The 14,526-nt window shown below is 45.3% G+C and overlaps 11 non-coding genes across 11 annotated transcripts; all 11 read right to left on the bottom strand.

Annotated features, from left to right (window-relative positions):
- Window positions 1-666: 666 nt before the first annotated feature.
- On the bottom strand, window positions 667-857 carry LOC141159439 (U2 spliceosomal RNA). The gene has a single exon (XR_012249446.1). It is a non-coding gene; the product is annotated as a U2 spliceosomal RNA (small nuclear RNA).
- Window positions 858-1,970: 1,113 nt separating this feature from the next.
- Window positions 1,971-2,161, bottom strand: LOC141158899 (U2 spliceosomal RNA). Its single transcript, XR_012248918.1, has one exon. It is a non-coding gene; the product is annotated as a U2 spliceosomal RNA (small nuclear RNA).
- Window positions 2,162-3,280: 1,119 nt separating this feature from the next.
- LOC141160564 (U2 spliceosomal RNA) lies at window positions 3,281-3,471 on the bottom strand. Its single transcript, XR_012250319.1, has one exon. It is a non-coding gene; the product is annotated as a U2 spliceosomal RNA (small nuclear RNA).
- A 1,116-nt stretch (window positions 3,472-4,587) lies between these two features.
- On the bottom strand, window positions 4,588-4,778 carry LOC141158898 (U2 spliceosomal RNA). Its single transcript, XR_012248917.1, has one exon. It is a non-coding gene; the product is annotated as a U2 spliceosomal RNA (small nuclear RNA).
- A 1,116-nt stretch (window positions 4,779-5,894) lies between these two features.
- LOC141158897 (U2 spliceosomal RNA) lies at window positions 5,895-6,085 on the bottom strand. Its single transcript, XR_012248916.1, has one exon. It is a non-coding gene; the product is annotated as a U2 spliceosomal RNA (small nuclear RNA).
- Window positions 6,086-7,200: 1,115 nt separating this feature from the next.
- Window positions 7,201-7,391, bottom strand: LOC141158896 (U2 spliceosomal RNA). The gene has a single exon (XR_012248915.1). It is a non-coding gene; the product is annotated as a U2 spliceosomal RNA (small nuclear RNA).
- Window positions 7,392-8,510: 1,119 nt separating this feature from the next.
- On the bottom strand, window positions 8,511-8,701 carry LOC141158894 (U2 spliceosomal RNA). The gene has a single exon (XR_012248914.1). It is a non-coding gene; the product is annotated as a U2 spliceosomal RNA (small nuclear RNA).
- A 1,115-nt stretch (window positions 8,702-9,816) lies between these two features.
- Window positions 9,817-10,007, bottom strand: LOC141158892 (U2 spliceosomal RNA). The gene has a single exon (XR_012248912.1). It is a non-coding gene; the product is annotated as a U2 spliceosomal RNA (small nuclear RNA).
- Window positions 10,008-11,126: 1,119 nt separating this feature from the next.
- On the bottom strand, window positions 11,127-11,317 carry LOC141158891 (U2 spliceosomal RNA). Its single transcript, XR_012248911.1, has one exon. It is a non-coding gene; the product is annotated as a U2 spliceosomal RNA (small nuclear RNA).
- Window positions 11,318-12,430: 1,113 nt separating this feature from the next.
- LOC141158890 (U2 spliceosomal RNA) lies at window positions 12,431-12,621 on the bottom strand. The gene has a single exon (XR_012248910.1). It is a non-coding gene; the product is annotated as a U2 spliceosomal RNA (small nuclear RNA).
- Window positions 12,622-13,738: 1,117 nt separating this feature from the next.
- On the bottom strand, window positions 13,739-13,929 carry LOC141159913 (U2 spliceosomal RNA). The gene has a single exon (XR_012249906.1). It is a non-coding gene; the product is annotated as a U2 spliceosomal RNA (small nuclear RNA).
- Between the last annotated feature and the right edge of the window lie 597 nt (window positions 13,930-14,526).

The raw sequence follows: 14,526 nt of genomic DNA, 5'->3' as shown, positions 1-14,526 counted from the left end.
CTGCAGGCGGGATACCTGGATGGCTGAATGTCACTGAGAAGCTCACAGAGACCGCCATAAGCAACAGTTTAAAAGAATGCCACAGACTAATCAACCAAACTTTTTGGGTTGGTTTCTCTTTTATAGTCTGCAGGCATTAAATGAAAGAAGTCAGTGTTCCAGCAGAGGGAGACAACGTTTCAGAAAAGGCATTGTAGCAAACCAAAAAAGAAATTTTAAGCGCAGCAGAGTAACCAGCTCACATACCTGTTAGCTCAGGTGAGTTTAAAAGGCTGCTGTTGATAACAAGGGCATTTGCTAAATAGATGGTGTGTGTGCAACAATATACTGAAAGGTCAATTATATTGTGCAGCTTATCTCACCACCTGTAGTTATTTAGGTGAAAGCTCCAAAATGCTTGCCTAATATGTCTGTTTATCCAAAAGGAAGTATAGAGGGAGAGCTAGATAGATAGCATTGCATTACATTACATGGCAATGCAATGCACAGTTGCTGAAGTTGAACCAAAATGAGCTTGTCATCTGGCTTCTGCAACTTTTAACATGAAAAATCCAATGAGGAGAAGAAAAGCAAAGCCAAAGAGTCCATCCCAAAATCCGACAAACAAGCCAAATGAACAAAAAGCATTGAATTCAATTCTTTCTGATTTTAGAAACTGCATTAAAGAAGGGGTGCATCGGTCCTGGAGATACTGCAATACCAGGTCAATGCGTGGAGTGGACAGAGCAAGCTCTTTTTCCATCTCCCTGTTCTAAAAATCCATTTAATATATGGTCCCCAGATAGGGGACGTATCAGATATTAAACTGATAAGAACAGATACTACACTTGATCTTAGCCAAAAGGCCGAGAAGCGATAACCAGAATTGGTTTCCGACTACGGTGCCACCCAAGGATTCTGAAAAGTCCATTTGTGGAGATGGCCACCTGGACTCCCGTTAAGAAGACATGCTGTCAACCTCTAGATCCCTCACATGCCTGCACTTTTCGGCTTGCTGCTGCTGCAATCCACGCGTTTTAGATCTGCATAACTCCACCTCTTTTAGCACAGTACCCTCAACCCCCGGCTGTTCCCACCCGCCTCAACACCGTTGGAAGGGAGGAGAACCAATTAAGGCGGGGGGGGGGGTGGAACGAGCAGCTGTCTACCCTTAGCAGGAGGGTTGCTGATTAATTACCTCTCCTGCTGCTGCTGCTGGCTGTCCAGCAGCAGACTGAAGGTGACTGCTGCTGTGCGCAGGTATATAAAGGCTCAGAGCCTATTATGACACGCGCAGCCAGCGTTCCATTGCCACATTCCGTCTACTGCAGGCGGGATACCTGGATGGCTGAATGTCACTGAGAAGCTCACAGAGACCGCCATAAGCAACAGTTTAAAAGAATGCCACAGACTAATCAACCAAACTTTTTGGGTTGGTTTCTCTTTTATAGTCTGCAGGCATTAAATGAAAGAAGTCAGTGTTCCAGCAGAGGGAGACAACGTTTCAGAAAAGGCATTGTAGCAAACCAAAAAAGAAATTTTAAGCGCAGCAGAGTAACCAGCTCACATACCTGTTAGCTCAGGTGAGTTTAAAAGGCTGCTGTTGATAACAAGGGCATTTGCTAAATAGATGGTGTGTGTGCAACAATATACTGAAAGGTCAATTATATTGTGCAGCTTATCTCACCACCTGTAGTTATTTAGGTGAAAGCTCCAAAATGCTTGCCTAATATGTCTGTTTATCCAAAAGGAAGTATAGAGGGAGAGCTAGATAGATAGCATTGCATTACATTACATGGCAATGCAATGCACAGTTGCTGAAGTTGAACCAAAATGAGCTTGTCATCTGGCTTCTGCAACTTTTAACATGAAAAATCCAATGAGGATAAGAAAAGCAAAGCCAAAGAGTCCATCCCAAAATCCGACAAACAAGCCAAATGAACAAAAAGCATTGAATTTAATTCTTTCTGATTTTAGAAACTGCATTAAAGAAGGGGTGCACCGGTCCTGGAGATACTGCAATACCAGGTCAATGCGTGGAGTGGACAGAGCAAGCTCTTTTTCCATCTCCCTGTTCTAAAAATCCATTTAATATATGGTCCCCAGATAGGGGACGTATCAGATATTAAACTGATAAGAACAGATACTACACTTGATCTTAGCCAAAAGGCCGAGAAGCGATAACCAGAATTGGTTTCCGACTACGGTGCCACCCAAGGATTCTGAAAAGTCCATTTGTGGAGATGGCCACCTGGACTCCCGTTAAGAAGACATGCTGTCAACCTCTAGATCCCTCACATGCCTGCACTTTTCGGCTTGCTGCTGCTGCAATCCACGCGTTTTAGATCTGCATAACTCCACCTCTTTTAGCACAGTACCCTCAACCCCCGGCTGTTCCCACCCGCCTCAACACCTTTGGAAGGGAGGAGAACCAATTAAGGCGGGGGGGGGGGTGGAACGAGCAGCTGTCTACCCTTAGCAGGAGGGTTGCTGATTAATTACCTCTCCTGCTGCTGCTGCTGCTGCTGGCTGTCCAGCAGCAGACTGAAGGTGGCTGCTGCTGTGCGCAGGTATATAAAGGCTCAGAGCCTATTATGACACGCGCAGCCAGTGTTCCATTGCCACATTCCGTCTACTGCAGGCGGGATACCTGGATGGCTGAATGTCACTGAGAAGCTCACAGAGACCGCCATAAGCAACAGTTTAAAAGAATGCCACAGACTAATCAACCAAACTTTTTGGGTTGGTTTCTCTTTTATAGTCTGCAGGCATTAAATGAAAGAAGTCAGTGTTCCAGCAGAGGGAGACAACGTTTCAGAAAAGGCATTGTAGCAAACCAAAAAAGAAATTTTAAGCGCAGCAGAGTAACCAGCTCACATACCTGTTAGCTCAGGTGAGTTTAAAAGGCTGCTGTTGATAACAAGGGCATTTGCTAAATAGATGGTGTGTGTGCAACAATATACTGAAAGGTCAATTATATTGTGCAGCTTATCTCACCACCTGTAGTTATTTAGGTGAAAGCTCCAAAATGCTTGCCTAATATGTCTGTTTATCCAAAAGGAAGTATAGAGGGAGAGCTAGATAGATAGCATTGCATTACATTACATGGCAATGCAATGCACAGTTGCTGAAGTTGAACCAAAATGAGCTTGTCATCTGGCTTCTGCAACTTTTAACATGAAAAATCCAATGAGGAGAAGAAAAGCAAAGCCAAAGAGTCCATCCCAAAATCCGACAAACAAGCCAAATGAACAAAAAGCATTGAATTCAATTCTTTCTGATTTTAGAAACTGCATTAAAGAAGGGGTGCACCGGTCCTGGAGGTACTGCAATACCAGGTCAATGCGTGGAGTGGACAGAGCAAGCTCTTTTTCCATCTCCCTGTTCTAAAAATCCATTTAATATATGGTCCCCAGATAGGGGACGTATCAGATATTAAACTGATAAGAACAGATACTACACTTGATCTTAGCCAAAAGGCCGAGAAGCGATAACCAGAATTGGTTTCCGACTACGGTGCCACCCAAGGATTCTGAAAAGTCCATTTGTGGAGATGGCCACCTGGACTCCCGTTAAGAAGACATGCTGTCAACCTCTAGATCCCTCACATGCCTGCACTTTTCGGCTTGCTGCTGCTGCAATCCACGCGTTTTAGATCTGCATAACTCCACCTCTTTTAGCACAGTACCCTCAACCCCCGGCTGTTCCCACCCGCCTCAACACCGTTGGAAGGGAGGAGAACCAATTAAGGCGGGGGGGGGGGTGGAACGAGCAGCTGTCTACCCTTAGCAGGAGGGTTGCTGATTAATTACCTCTCCTGCTGCTGCTGCTGCTGGCTGTCCAGCAGCAGACTGATGGTGGCTGCTGCTGTGCGCAGGTATATAAAGGCTCAGAGCCTATTATGACACGCGCAGCCAGCGTTCCATTGCCACATTCCGTCTACTGCAGGCGGGATACCTGGATGGCTGAATGTTACTGAGAAGCTCACAGAGACCGCCATAAGCAACAGTTTAAAAGAATGCCACAGACTAATCAACCAAACTTTTTGGGTTGGTTTCTCTTTTATAGTCTGCAGGCATTAAATGAAAGAAGTCAGTGTTCCAGCAGAGGGAGACAACGTTTCAGAAAAGACATTGTAGCAAACCAAAAAAGAAATTTTAAGCGCAGCAGAGTAACCAGCTCACATACCTGTTAGCTCAGGTGAGTTTAAAAGGCTGCTGTTGATAACAAGGGCATTTGCTAAATAGATGGTGTGTGTGCAACAATATACTGAAAGGTCAATTATATTGTGCAGCTTATCTCACCACCTGTAGTTATTTAGGTGAAAGCTCCAAAATGCTTGCCTAATATGTCTGTTTATCCAAAAGGAAGTATAGAGGGAGAGCTAGATAGATAGCATTGCATTACATTACATGGCAATGCAATGCACAGTTGCTGAAGTTGAACCAAAATGAGCTTGTCATCTGGCTTCTGCAACTTTTAACATGAAAAATCCAATGAGGAGAAGAAAAGCAAAGCCAAAGAGTCCATCCCAAAATCCGACAAACAAGCCAAATGAACAAAAAGCATTGAATTCAATTCTTTCTGATTTTAGAAACTGCATTAAAGAAGGGGTGCACCGGTCCTGGAGATACTGCAATACCAGGTCAATGCGTGGAGTGGACAGAGCAAGCTCTTTTTCCATCTCCCTGTTCTAAAAATCCATTTAATATATGGTCCCCAGATAGGGGACGTATCAGATATTAAACTGATAAGAACAGATACTACACTTGATCTTAGCCAAAAGGCCGAGAAGCGATAACCAGAATTGGTTTCCGACTACGGTGCCACCCAAGGATTCTGAAAAGTCCATTTGTGGAGATGGCCACCTGGACTCCCGTTAAGAAGACATGCTGACAACCTCTAGATCCCTCACATGCCTGCACTTTTCGGCTTGCTGCTGCTGCAATCCACGCGTTTTAGATCTGCATAACTCCACCTCTTTTAGCACAGTACCCTCAACACCCGGCTGTTCCCACCCGCCTCAACACCGTTGGAAGGGAGGAGAACCAATTAAGGCGGGGGGGGGGGTGGAATGAGCAGCTGTCTACCCTTAGCAGGAGGGTTGCTGATTAATTACCTCTCCTGCTGCTGCTGCTGCTGGCTGTCCAGCAGCAGACTGAAGGTGGCTGCTGCTGTGCGCAGGTATATAAAGGCTCAGAGCCTATTATGACACGCGCAGCCAGCGTTCCATTGCCACATTCCGTCTACTGCAGGCGGGATACCTGGATGGCTGAATGTCACTGAGAAGCTCACAGAGACCGCCATAAGCAACAGTTTAAAAGAATGCCACAGACTAATCAACCAAACTTTTTGGGTTGGTTTCTCTTTTATAGTCTGCAGGCATTAAATGAAAGAAGTCAGTGTTCCAGCAGAGGGAGACAACGTTTCAGAAAAGGCATTGTAGCAAACCAAAAAAGAAATTTTAAGCGCAGCAGAGTAACCAGCTCACATACCTGTTAGCTCAGGTGAGTTTAAAAGGCTGCTGTTGATAACAAGGGCATTTGCTAAATAGATGGTGTGTGTGCAACAATATACTGAAAGGTCAATTATATTGTGCAGCTTATCTCACCACCTGTAGTTATTTAGGTGAAAGCTCCAAAATGCTTGCCTAATATGTCTGTTTATCCAAAAGGAAGTATAGAGGGAGAGCTAGATAGATAGCATTGCATTACATTACATGGCAATGCAATGCACAGTTGCTGAAGTTGAACCAAAATGAGCTTGTCATCTGGCTTCTGCAACTTTTAACATGAAAAATCCAATGAGGAGAAGAAAAGCAAAGCCAAAGAGTCCATCCCAAAATCCGACAAACAAGCCAAATGAACAAAAAGCATTGAATTCAATTCTTTCTGATTTTAGAAACTGCATTAAAGAAGGGGTGCACCGGTCCTGGAGATACTGCAATACCAGGTCAATGCGTGGAGTGGACAGAGCAAGCTCTTTTTCCATCTCCCTGTTCTAAAAATCCATTTAATATATGGTCCCCAGATAGGGGACGTATCAGATATTAAACTGATAAGAACAGATACTACACTTGATCTTAGCCAAAAGGCCGAGAAGCGATAACCAGAATTGGTTTCCGACTACGGTGCCACCCAAGGATTCTGAAAAGTCCATTTGTGGAGATGGCCACCTGGACTCCCGTTAAGAAGACATGCTGTCAACCTCTAGATCCCTCACATGCCTGCACTTTTCGGCTTGCTGCTGCTGCAATCCACGCGTTTTAGATCTGCATAACTCCACCTCTTTTAGCACAGTACCCTCAACCCCCGGCTGTTCCCACCCGCCTCAACACCGTTGGAAGGGAGGAGAACCAATTAAGGCGGGGGGGGGGGGGTGGAACGAGCAGCTGTCTACCCTTAGCAGGAGGGTTGCTGATTAATTACCTCTCCTGCTGCTGCTGCTGGCTGTCCAGCAGCAGACTGAAGGTGGCTGCTGCTGTGCGCAGGTATATAAAGGCTCAGAGCCTATTATGACACGCGCAGCCAGCGTTCCATTGCCACATTCCGTCTACTGCAGGCGGGATACCTGGATGGCTGAATGTCACTGAGAAGCTCACAGAGACCGCCATAAGCAACAGTTTAAAAGAATGCCACAGACTAATCAACCAAACTTTTTGGGTTGGTTTCTCTTTTATAGTCTGCAGGCATTAAATGAAAGAAGTCAGTGTTCCAGCAGAGGGAGACAACGTTTCAGAAAAGGCATTGTAGCAAACCAAAAAAGAAATTTTAAGCGCAGCAGAGTAACCAGCTCACATACCTGTTAGCTCAGGTGAGTTTAAAAGGCTGCTGTTGATAACAAGGGCATTTGCTAAATAGATGGTGTGTGTGCAACAATATACTGAAAGGTCAATTATATTGTGCAGCTTATCTCACCACCTGTAGTTATTTAGGTGAAAGCTCCAAAATGCTTGCCTAATATGTCTGTTTATCCAAAAGGAAGTATAGAGGGAGAGCTAGATAGATAGCATTGCATTACATTACATGGCAATGCAATGCACAGTTGCTGAAGTTGAACCAAAATGAGCTTGTCATCTGGCTTCTGCAACTTTTAACATGAAAAATCCAATGAGGAGAAGAAAAGCAAAGCCAAAGAGTCCATCCCAAAATCCGACAAACAAGCCAAATGAACAAAAAGCATTGAATTCAATTCTTTCTGATTTTAGAAACTGCATTAAAGAAGGGGTGCACCGGTCCTGGAGATACTGCAATACCAGGTCAATGCGTGGAGTGGACAGAGCAAGCTCTTTTTCCATCTCCCTGTTCTAAAAATCCATTTAATATATGGTCCCCAGATAGGGGACGTATCAGATATTAAACTGATAAGAACAGATACTACACTTGATCTTAGCCAAAAGGCCGAGAAGCGATAACCAGAATTGGTTTCCGACTACGGTGCCACCCAAGGATTCTGAAAAGTCCATTTGTGGAGATGGCCACCTGGACTCCCGTTAAGAAGACATGCTGTCAACCTCTAGATCCCTCACATGCCTGCACTTTTCGGCTTGCTGCTGCTGCAATCCACGCTTTTTAGATCTGCATAACTCCACCTCTTTTAGCACAGTACCCTCAACCCCCGGCTGTTCCCACCCGCCTCAACACCGTTGGAAGGGAGGAGAACCAATTAAGGCGGGGGGGGGGCGGGTGGAACGAGCAGCTGTCTACCCTTAGCAGGAGGGTTGCTGATTAATTACCTCTCCTGCTGCTGCTGCTGCTGGCTGTCCAGCAGCAGACTGAAGGTGGCTGCTGCTGTGCGCAGGTATATAAAGGCTCAGAGCCTATTATGACACGCGCAGCCACCGTTCCATTGCCACATTCCGTCTACTGCAGGCGGGATACCTGGATGGCTGAATGTCACTGAGAAGCTCACAGAGACCGCCATAAGCAACAGTTTAAAAGAATGCCACAGACTAATCAACCAAACTTTTTGGGTTGGTTTCTCTTTTATAGTCTGCAGGCATTAAATGAAAGAAGTCAGTGTTCCAGCAGAGGGAGACAACGTTTCAGAAAAGGCATTGTAGCAAACCAAAAAAGAAATTTTAAGCGCAGCAGAGTAACCAGCTCACATACCTGTTAGCTCAGGTGAGTTTAAAAGGCTGCTGTTGATAACAAGGGCATTTGCTAAATAGATGGTGTGTGTGCAACAATATACTGAAAGGTCAATTATATTGTGCAGCTTATCTCACCACCTGTAGTTATTTAGGTGAAAGCTCCAAAATGCTTGCCTAATATGTCTGTTTATCCAAAAGGAAGTATAGAGGGAGAGCTAGATAGATAGCATTGCATTACATTACATGGCAATGCAATGCACAGTTGCTGAAGTTGAACCAAAATGAGCTTGTCATCTGGCTTCTGCAACTTTTAACATGAAAAATCCAATGAGGAGAAGAAAAGCAAAGCCAAAGAGTCCATCCCAAAATCAGACAAACAAGCCAAATGAACAAAAAGCATTGAATTCAATTCTTTCTGATTTTAGAAACTGCATTAAAGAAGGGGTGCACCGGTCCTGGAGATACTGCAATACCAGGTCAATGCGTGGAGTGGACAGAGCAAGCTCTTTTTCCATCTCCCTGTTCTAAAAATCCATTTAATATATGGTCCCCAGATAGGGGACGTATCAGATATTAAACTGATAAGAACAGATACTACACTTGATCTTAGCCAAAAGGCCGAGAAGCGATAACCAGAATTGGTTTCCGACTACGGTGCCACCCAAGGATTCTGAAAAGTCCATTTGTGGAGATGGCCACCTGGACTCCCGTTAAGAAGACATGCTGACAACCTCTAGATCCCTCACATGCCTGCACTTTTCGGCTTGCTGCTGCTGCAATCCACGCGTTTTAGATCTGCATAACTCCACCTCTTTTAGCACAGTACCCTCAACACCCGGCTGTTCCCACCCGCCTCAACACCGTTGGAAGGGAGGAGAACCAATTAAGGCGGGGGGGGGGTGGAATGAGCAGCTTTCTACCCTTAGCAGGAGGGTTGCTGATTAATTACCTCTCCTGCTGCTGCTGCTGCTGGCTGTCCAGCAGCAGACTGAAGGTGGCTGCTGCTGTGCGCAGGTATATAAAGGCTCAGAGCCTATTATGACACGCGCAGCCAGCGTTCCATTGCCACATTCCGTCTACTGCAGGCGGGATACCTGGATGGCTGAATGTCACTGAGAAGCTCACAGAGACCGCCATAAGCAACAGTTTAAAAGAATGCCACAGACTAATCAACCAAACTTTTTGGGTTGGTTTCTCTTTTATAGTCTGCAGGCATTAAATGAAAGAAGTCAGTGTTCCAGCAGAGGGAGACAACGTTTCAGAAAAGGCATTGTAGCAAACCAAAAAAGAAATTTTAAGCGCAGCAGAGTAACCAGCTCACATACCTGTTAGCTCAGGTGAGTTTAAAAGGCTGCTGTTGATAACAAGGGCATTTGCTAAATAGATGGTGTGTGTGCAACAATATACTGAAAGGTCAATTATATTGTGCAGCTTATCTCACCACCTGTAGTTATTTAGGTGAAAGCTCCAAAATGCTTGCCTAATATGTCTGTTTATCCAAAAGGAAGTATAGAGGGAGAGCTAGATAGATAGCATTGCATTACATTACATGGCAATGCAATGCACAGTTGCTGAAGTTGAACCAAAATGAGCTTGTCATCTGGCTTCTGCAACTTTTAACATGAAAAATCCAATGAGGAGAAGAAAAGCAAAGCCAAAGAGTCCATCCCAAAATCCGACAAACAAGCCAAATGAACAAAAAGCATTGAATTCAATTCTTTCTGATTTTAGAAACTGCATTAAAGAAGGGGTGCACCGGTCCTGGAGATACTGCAATACCAGGTCAATGCGTGGAGTGGACAGAGCAAGCTCTTTTTCCATCTCCCTGTTCTAAAAATCCATTTAATATATGGTCCCCAGATAGGGGACGTATCAGATATTAAACTGATAAGAACAGATACTACACTTGATCTTAGCCAAAAGGCCGAGAAGCGATAACCAGAATTGGTTTCCGACTACGGTGCCACCCAAGGATTCTGAAAAGTCCATTTGTGGAGATGGCCACCTGGACTCCCGTTAAGAAGACATGCTGTCAACCTCTAGATCCCTCATATGCCTGCACTTTTCGGCTTGCTGCTGCTGCAATCCACGCTTTTTAGATCTGCATAACTCCACCTCTTTTAGCACAGTACCCTCAACCCCCGGCTGTTCCCACCCGCCTCAACACCGTTGGAAGGGAGGAGAACCAATTAAGGCGGGGGGGGGGCGGGTGGAACGAGCAGCTGTCTACCCTTAGCAGGAGGGTTGCTGATTAATTACCTCTCCTGCTGCTGCTGCTGCTGGCTGTCCAGCAGCAGACTGAAGGTGGCTGCTGCTGTGCGCAGGTATATAAAGGCTCAGAGCCTATTATGACACGCGCAGCCACCGTTCCATTGCCACATTCCGTCTACTGCAGGCGGGATACCTGGATGGCTGAATGTCACTGAGAAGCTCACAGAGACCGCCATAAGCAACAGTTTAAAAGAATGCCACAGACTAATCAACCAAACTTTTTGGGTTGGTTTCTCTTTTATAGTCTGCAGGCATTAAATGAAAGAAGTCAGTGTTCCAGCAGAGGGAGACAACGTTTCAGAAAAGGCATTGTAGCAAACCAAAAAAGAAATTTTAAGCGCAGCAGAGTAACCAGCTCACATACCTGTTAGCTCAGGTGAGTTTAAAAGGCTGCTGTTGATAACAAGGGCATTTGCTAAATAGATGGTGTGTGTGCAACAATATACTGAAAGGTCAATTATATTGTGCAGCTTATCTCACCACCTGTAGTTATTTAGGTGAAAGCTCCAAAATGCTTGCCTAATATGTCTGTTTATCCAAAAGGAAGTATAGAGGGAGAGCTAGATAGATAGCATTGCATTACATTACATGGCAATGCAATGCACAGTTGCTGAAGTTGAACCAAAATGAGCTTGTCATCTGGCTTCTGCAACTTTTAACATGAAAAATCCAATGAGGAGAAGAAAAGCAAAGCCAAAGAGTCCATCCCAAAATCAGACAAACAAGCCAAATGAACAAAAAGCATTGAATTCAATTCTTTCTGATTTTAGAAACTGCATTAAAGAAGGGGTGCACCGGTCCTGGAGATACTGCAATACCAGGTCAATGCGTGGAGTGGACAGAGCAAGCTCTTTTTCCATCTCCCTGTTCTAAAAATCCATTTAATATATGGTCCCCAGATAGGGGACGTATCAGATATTAAACTGATAAGAACAGATACTACACTTGATCTTAGCCAAAAGGCCGAGAAGCGATAACCAGAATTGGTTTCCGACTACGGTGCCACCCAAGGATTCTGAAAAGTCCATTTGTGGAGATGGCCACCTGGACTCCCGTTAAGAAGACATGCTGTCAACCTCTAGATCCCTCACATGCCTGCACTTTTCGGCTTGCTGCTGCTGCAATCCACGCGTTTTAGATCTGCATAACTCCACCTCTTTTAGCACAGTACCCTCAACCCCCGGCTGTTCCCACCCGCCTCAACACCGTTGGAAGGGAGGAGAACCAATTAAGGCGGGGGGGGGGGTGGAACGAGCAGCTGTCTACCCTTAGCAGGAGGGTTGCTGATTAATTACCTCTCCTGCTGCTGCTGCTGGCTGTCCAGCAGCAGACTGAAGGTGGCTGCTGCTGTGCGCAGGTATATAAAGGCTCAGAGCCTATTATGACACGCGCAGCCAGCGTTCCATTGCCACATTCCGTCTACTGCAGGCGGGATACCTGGATGGCTGAATGTCACTGAGAAGCTCACAGAGACCGCCATAAGCAACAGTTTAAAAGAATGCCACAGACTAATCAACCAAACTTTTTGGGTTGGTTTCTCTTTTATAGTCTGCAGGCATTAAATGAAAGAAGTCAGTGTTCCAGCAGAGGGAGACAACGTTTCAGAAAAGGCATTGTAGCAAACCAAAAAAGAAATTTTAAGCGCAGCAGAGTAACCAGCTCACATACCTGTTAGCTCAGGTGAGTTTAAAAGGCTGCTGTTGATAACAAGGGCATTTGCTAAATAGATGGTGTGTGTGCAACAATATACTGAAAGGTCAATTATATTGTGCAGCTTATCTCACCACCTGTAGTTATTTAGGTGAAAGCTCCAAAATGCTTGCCTAATATGTCTGTTTATCCAAAAGGAAGTATAGAGGGAGAGCTAGATAGATAGCATTGCATTACATTACATGGCAATGCAATGCACAGTTGCTGAAGTTGAACCAAAATGAGCTTGTCATCTGGCTTCTGCAACTTTTAACATGAAAAATCCAATGAGGAGAAGAAAAGCAAAGCCAGAGAGTCCATCCCAAAATCCGACAAACAAGCCAAATGAACAAAAAGCATTGAATTCAATTCTTTCTGATTTTAGAAACTGCATTAAAGAAGGGGTGCACCGGTCCTGGAGATACTGCAATACCAGGTCAATGCGTGGAGTGGACAGAGCAAGCTCTTTTTCCATCTCCCTGTTCTAAAAATCCATTTAATATATGGTCCCCAGATAGGGGACGTATCAGATATTAAACTGATAAGAACAGATACTACACTTGATCTTAGCCAAAAGGCCGAGAAGCGATAACCAGAATTGGTTTCCGACTACGGTGCCACCCAAGGATTCTGAAAAGTCCATTTGTGGAGATGGCCACCTGGACTCCCGTTAAGAAGACATGCTGTCAACCTCTAGATCCCTCACATGCCTGCACTTTTCGGCTTGCTGCTGCTGCAATCCACGCGTTTTAGATCTGCATAACTCCACCTCTTTTAGCACAGTACCCTCAACCCCCGGCTGTTCCCACCCGCCTCAACACCGTTGGAAGGGAGGAGAACCAATTAAGGCGGGGGGGGGTGGTGGAACGAGCAGCTGTCTACCCTTAGCAGGAGGGTTGCTGATTAATTACCTCTCCTGCTGCTGCTGCTGCTGGCTGTCCAGCAGCAGACTGAAGGTGGCTGCTGCTGTGCGCAGGTATATAAAGGCTCAGAGCCTATTATGACACGCGCAGCCAGCGTTCCATTGCCACATTCCGTCTACTGCAGGCGGGATACCTGGATGGCTGAATGTCACTGAGAAGCTCACAGAGACCGCCATAAGCCACAGTTTAAAAGAATGCCACAGACTAATCAACCAAACTTTTTGGGTTGGTTTCTCTTTTATAGTCTGCAGGCATTAAATGAAAGAAGTCAGTGTTCCAGCAGAGGGAGACAACGTTTCAGAAAAGGCATTGTAGCAAACCAAAAAAGAAATTTTAAGCGCAGCAGAGTAACCAGCTCACATACCTGTTAGCTCAGGTGAGTTTAAAAGGCTGCTGTTGATAACAAGGGCATTTGCTAAATAGATGGTGTGTGTGCAACAATATACTGAAAGGTCAATTATATTGTGCAGCTTATCTCACCACCTGTAGTTATTTAGGTGAAAGCTCCAAAATGCTTGCCTAATATGTCTGTTTATCCAAAAGGAAGTATAGAGGGAGAGCTAGATAGATAGCATTGCATTACATTACATGGCAATGCAATGCACAGTTGCTGAAGTTGAACCAAAATGAGCTTGTCATCTGGCTTCTGCAACTTTTAACATGAAAAATCCAATGAGGAGAAGAAAAGCAAAGCCAAAGAGTCCATCCCAAAATCCGACAAACAAGCCAAATGAACAAAAAGCATTGAATTCAATTCTTTCTGATTTTAGAAACTGCATTAAAGAAGGGGTGCACCGGTCCTGGAGATACTGCAATACCAGGTCAATGCGTGGAGTGGACAGAGCAAGCTCTTTTTCCATCTCTCTGTTCTAAAAATCCATTTAATATATGGTCCCCAGATAGGGGACGTATCAGATATTAAACTGATAAGAACAGATACTACACTTGATCTTAGCCAAAAGGCCGAGAAGCGATAACCAGAATTGGTTTCCGACTACGGTGCCACCCAAGGATTCTGAAAAGTCCATTTGTGGAGATGGCCACCTGGACTCCCGTTAAGAAGACATGCTGTCAACCTCTAGATCCCTCACATGCCTGCACTTTTCGGCTTGCTGCTGCTGCAATCCACGCGTTTTAGATCTGCATAACTCCACCTCTTTTAGCACAGTACCCTCAACCCCCGGCTGTTCCCACCCGCCTCAACACCGTTGGAAGGGAGGAGAACCAATTAAGGCGGGGGGGGGGGCGGGTGGAACGAGCAGCTGTCTACCCTTAGCAGGAGGGTTGCTGATTAATTACCTCTCCTGCTGCTGCTGCTGCTGGCTGTCCAGCAGCAGACTGAAGGTGGCTGCTGCTGTGCGCAGGTATATAAAGGCTCAGAGCCTATTATGACACGCGCAGCCACCGTTCCATTGCCACATTCCGTCTACTGCAGGCGGGATACCTGGATGGCTGAATGTCACTGAGAAGCTCACAGAGACCGCCATAAGCAACAGTTTAAAAGAATGCCACAGACTAATCAACCAAACTTTTTGGGTTGGTTTCTCTTTTATAGTCTGCAGGCATTAAATG

The sequence above is a fragment of the Phyllobates terribilis genome, unplaced genomic scaffold, assembly GCF_046119375.1.
Source record: "Phyllobates terribilis strain yellow unplaced genomic scaffold, ASM4611937v1 Scaffold_8__6_contigs__length_399053987, whole genome shotgun sequence".
Taxonomy (NCBI): domain Eukaryota; kingdom Metazoa; phylum Chordata; class Amphibia; order Anura; family Dendrobatidae; genus Phyllobates; species Phyllobates terribilis.
The sequence above is the reverse complement of the archived record's forward strand: the minus strand, read 5'-3'. Positions and strand labels throughout refer to the sequence as shown.